Source organism: Silene latifolia, chromosome Y (assembly GCF_048544455.1).
Source record: "Silene latifolia isolate original U9 population chromosome Y, ASM4854445v1, whole genome shotgun sequence".
Classification (NCBI taxonomy): domain Eukaryota; kingdom Viridiplantae; phylum Streptophyta; class Magnoliopsida; order Caryophyllales; family Caryophyllaceae; genus Silene; species Silene latifolia.
In genome coordinates, this window is record NC_133538.1 from 369,066,795 (window position 1) to 369,072,312 (window position 5,518).

At 35.2% G+C, this 5,518-nt stretch overlaps 1 long non-coding RNA gene across 1 annotated transcript; it reads right to left on the minus strand.

Moving 5' to 3' along the window:
* Positions 1–3,254: 3,254 nt before the first annotated feature.
* LOC141633981 (uncharacterized) lies at positions 3,255–4,758 on the minus strand. The gene is made up of 3 exons (XR_012538737.1): positions 4,526–4,758; positions 4,386–4,445; positions 3,255–3,326 (listed from the first exon to the last, which is right to left on the minus strand). It is a non-coding gene; the product is annotated as an uncharacterized LOC141633981 (long non-coding RNA).
* Between the last annotated feature and the right edge of the window lie 760 nt (positions 4,759–5,518).

Here is a 5,518-nt window from a genome sequence, read left to right on the forward strand (position 1 = left end):
TTTTTACCAATGTAACTTGTACATTTTGAAATAATATAATGTGCATTCTTTTATATATAACTAGTTGGTTGCACGGCGTGCACGTTATTTTAGTCGGTTACGTTTCAAATGCATAGTAGCGAATCTTGATTTGGTTTGGTTTTCTATACATTTTGAGTGGCGATCACAATGAAAGTCTTATCGTTATAATTTTTTAGTTGTTCGAATCGCTTGCAAACAAGATCACATTCGTAAATATTTCTTATCTAACTTTGTTAGGAATATGAATATACGATCTGGTTCGGTTATTTGTACATGTTGAGTGTTGATCACAATGAAACTGTTGTTGTTATATTATGAATATATGAATATAACTACACTTTTTGCTTAGATGGTTAATTGTTAAAGAAACAATTACATGGAATACATAAGACATTAGTATTATATTGTACTTTGCGAAGTAACGTAAACATCGCATCTCCTCCTCCCCTTCCTCCTCATACTAATCGCTCTTCTCCCCTTAGCCCTCCTTACTCCTCCTCTTCCTTCTCCTTTTCCCTAACCTTCCTCATCATCTACTTTGACATCCTCTTTATCTCTATCTTTTCTCTTCAACGCCGTCGCATCCTAAACCACCTTCTCTTCTTCAACCTCGTAATCCTCCTTCCCTTTCCCCTTTCTCCTTCCTTATACCTTCTATGTTTCCCTATCCTCATCTTATGTATTCTTTATTTCCCCTTCTCCTCCACTTGCTCTCTTATTACTTCTCCCATTTTTCCAAGTACTCCTCCTCCCTATCTTTCAGTTTATCCTCCTATTTCCTTCCTCTTTCCCTTTTCTCTTATCGTCTGCATCCTTCCATTTTCCCCTCTCTACCTCCTGTTCTTTGCCCTTACTCTCTTTCTTGACCTTTATCCCTTTCCCCTTTCTCCTCCCTTATACCTTCCATTTTGCCTCCTCCTCCACTCCTCCATTTTTTCCTCGTACTACTCATCCCCCTCCCTTCCACATATCGTTCACATTCTTCCATTTCCCTCTCCTTGCCTCTTATTACTTCCCTTTGTCCTCTTCGTTGACCTCCATCCCTCTCCCCATTTGTATTCTATGACTTCCCCTTCTCCTTCTATTATTTGTCCTACTCCCCTTATCTCTTCCCCAGACATCTTTGGAAACCATAATGACATATAATTTCTAAAATCCAAGTTCATTTACATTCCAAAATCGACAGATTGCCATGAAATCATTAAATGTAGTGTGTATAACCCTCACATGAATGAAGTACATTTAACCATAGCCGAAAGTTTTACAATTAGTGTTATGTTTTTGCGTTTTTACCATCAATTTTTAATTAGATTTAAGAATGAGAATTTTTGTGTTTTTAACAGCAATTTTTAATTGCGTTTGTTAAAAGTATTCATATTCGTCTGAGTCCAATCATTGTTAATTGTTTTTGTCAAAATTGGTTAACTTTTAATTTGTAACAATGAATTATTTATGTGTTTTTACTATTTAGCTTGATTAGGTAATGATTGCAATCAGGCTATCAATTCTCAACACAAATGAAAATGAAGTCCTAAAAGTTTAATAAATTCTATTTTTTAGTCTAGCTTTCTTCAAATTTCAACATTTTTTCATTATAATCACTTCTCTTCTCTCTCTCTCTCTCTCTCTCGTTCTCTTTCTCTCTCTCTCTCTCTATCTCTAATGTTCTCGCTTCCTCAACCACCTCCTCTCTTAATCCCCCTTTTCCTCATAGTACTCTCCTTCTCCCCCTCGACCCCATCCTACTCCTCTTTATCTTTCCCTCCTTCCTATTCCTTTCCTACTTCCGCTTCTTCGTCTTCCTCTTTCTCTCCAACGTCATTGCATTCTATACCGCTCTCTATTTCATCTTTATGGTCCTCTTCCTTCCCTTTTCCCTTGCTCCTCTCCTATAGTTTAGTATTGTACATAATATTTCTCGTCTATGGCTTTCGGCAGGTACTCTGGTACATAGGCTTCACCAAGTTGCACCTCATTGTGAACTTATCGTTATCCTATATAAATCAGCATCTCACTTATGATTATCGGGTTCTATATTTTGTCACTTGTGGATATATTTGGAGGTGAGAAATGGCGTTCACAAAATATATTTATCTGAAGTGTTGACCTGTTCACTCTTAAGGCAAATGCAATTGAAGAATTTTTTATAAAGTTTTCCTTTGTCACGTCATTTTTTTACAATCTCAAGAATTAAACATTTTTTGTTACAATGCAAGAATCTTATTTGATGTTTTTTCATAAAACCAATATTAATTATTTAATGAAATTAATTGGTTAATTTAATTAATGGGGCCAAATTTTTTTTTTTTGAAAGAACTTAATTCTTAATATCAAACCAAGTTTGTTCATTTTAAAAAAAAACTTTTCTTTGCAATGGGACGAACTTTATTTTAGTGCTATCTTTTGACAACCTAATTGCCAAGAACCTACATTTAAATTGCTCTTAATAATTTTGGTGATTTGTGAACCGTTGATGATTATAAAAAGTTTGACATTTGGTAGAAAAGATGTTAGGGTAGTTACTTATAATATGCGCGAGTCACTCTGATTTTTATATTAACATAGTTTTAGTTTTTAAACGTACCAAACTCACGAAAGTCACTACAAAAACAACGCATAATTGAGAATAATTTTTGGGAACCATTTCTTAGGGTTACATTCAGCCCAAAATTTTATTTGGACTATAGAGTATTGATGCAAGTGAAAGGTTAGATCCACATTTATCGAGTGTGTGGTCGATTCGTTCCAATCTATTTGGGCTATAGAGTATTGATGTATGTTTGGTATTCAACATACTGTAGTTCATTACTCTTACAAATTCTCAGAGCACATAGCAATCTGATCCGTTCCAATCTGTTTGGACTATAAAGTATTGATGTATGTTTGGTATCCAACATAGTGTGGTTCATTACTCTCACAAACTTTAAGAGCACATAGCAATCTTTGAGCCGGAGTCTTGTAGTTTATAGATAGTAACCATCTTGAGATTCAATCAACACACTTTAACATGATTAAATCACCAAAACTACTTGCTCCATTGACTATTCCCATATGCACAAAATTTAATAAGATTCACCGCAATGGGTTCATCACACTCACGAAGTTCACACTGGGAAAAGAATGTAAACAAAACACGAGACATGAATAATGATATAGGACGAGGTCAAACTCAATGTTACATGTAACTAATCAGCTACTCGAGAAATAATCAATCAACAGCTTGAGACTCTTATTCCTTTCGGTCCTTGCGGATGTCAAATGTGTACTTAATCTCCAAGAAGCATTTGTTGACATCATGAACAAACCTGTATAAGACAAACTTCATTTCAATTGTTAGAGCTTGATTGACTTACTACAAAATTTGGTACAAAATAGTAATTATACTTAGCAAGCTATTGGAAACAAAAGTATGAAAAACCAAATCTAACAATCTATTTCCGTCGTGGTTCTGAAAAAAGTATGATACAAAATAGTAATTATACTCCATAAGTAGTTTTTCATCATAAGCTTATATGGATTTTTATTACCTACTTCTGCAAATGTTGCCATGTTAGCTACTTAGTCCCAACGAGTACATGATATCTATGGGACATTCACTTGAGTCCTATGTTCTGTAATTCTAACATGTGTTCCCTTCCTCCTTATCTCGCTTGTTCACATATTCACCCATTTCCTCTCCGTCTCCCTTTCCCTCTCACTCCCCCTTCTTGTGAAACTACTGTAAATATGTGAAGGAGAACAACATACAATTAGGTCACCTGAATCCTAGTGATGATCCCTCTAAAGTCCCACCCCACCGCCTTTTAGTTATACTGCAACGTCAAGGGTCCAACTCTAAGTCGTTCAAACTTCAAACCAAACAAAATTTCCATTATAAAATACAAACACAAAATTAAGGGTTGCGCACAAACATTCCCAATTCGCTACCAATCAAAGTATCACGCCTTAATATCCCATTGAAAATTCTCAACAAAATTATTCTTGTGATTGCTATCCAAAAGTTTGTACTTAAACCAAAAAGTGTGTTAAAAACGACCGTGAATTTAGAAAATGATATCACCAGCTAAGAGAGATTACATAATATAGTTTGATAAACAACAAATAATAACAACTTTCCGAAAATGGATGTTCATAATACTAATACATTTGTTGTTCCGAAGATAATAACAGGCCCTTGGCCATATCGATCAGCGACCATCGCCTATAAAACAGATGTAAATGACCTACCAAGCATAATCGAACATTCTTTGAAATGTTTATGTGAGTGAAACAGTAAGGTGGAAAAGTTTTTACTCTTAAACTTCAAGTGGGAATGTAAAAAAAAATCCTTGTGTAAAAGCTAAATGAGAAAGAATTGTACTTACCCACAAAACCAGTATAATACCCTATGCACGCCTCTTCTTGGCTATACGAAAGTCTTTAACCTGCACAAATATAAGGATTGTTTAAACATACTATTCTAACTCAAGTGCTCTACATACGCAATGAAAGATGATAGAGGTACCTTACGCAAGGAAATTAACCTGAGTGAGGTTAGCAAAAGATACGGCTATTTGAAAGTCTTGGAGCACTCTTTGACCACTGGTATCGATTTCAAACAGCCTTCCAAATTCATTGGCCTCTTTAAGATGTTGCCTTAAGAGTTTTATCGGACTAAAGTCCCTTTTGCCTTTGCTTCCGAAAGGCCATTTAGTGTTGCCTTCATCATGGGTCAGAGCTCTGATTTGCTCTTCAGATGCCCTGATTATTATTCCCTCCCTTTGTTGGGTGAAAATCCTCTAGAGTCTCTCACCTGATGTCTGATATATCAAACGAAAAACACAGCATGAATATCTGCAATTTTCTCTATGCATCCTAACAATTATATTCATAATGAAACAAATAACACCATCTTAAGCCGTGAGATGGCCCTTTGATTTGTTAAACACACACTTTTTACTATGAAAAGTTAGGTGTTTAACAAACAAAATAACCGTTGTACAGTAAGCAGACTAACCTACAACTGAAATACTAAAGATGTCACACAAAGGATAAAAGAAAGTGATACAGTTCAAGCGACAAAGCCATTCCTTGGATACGTCAATATGATCAACATATGGAACCTAAGATCAACAATAAAAGGTACTATCTTTAAAAACATTGCAGAATGACGCTTTCACGACATTGAAATCAGAAATAAAAGTATTAGGCACCAGAGGACTATTACATCACGGCTGTGGGGATAAGGAACAATATCTACAAACTTCTTACAATTGAAAATAGTGACAACGACAAAGTGACATTTAGAGTGACCATGCTTACTGATCTTGGAAGTGGAAAGTTCAATAGCCTGCTATGGCCAAAAACAAAGAGGGAGAGACTTCATCTCAACTTCCGCCATACTAATAAATACAACCCTTAAGTCCTTAACCACCTTTAAACTAACTACTTCTCTTCTTGGATTGACTAAATTCGAATTTCCTGATGTGAAATCTAACTTCTTGTTTTTGTTGTAAAA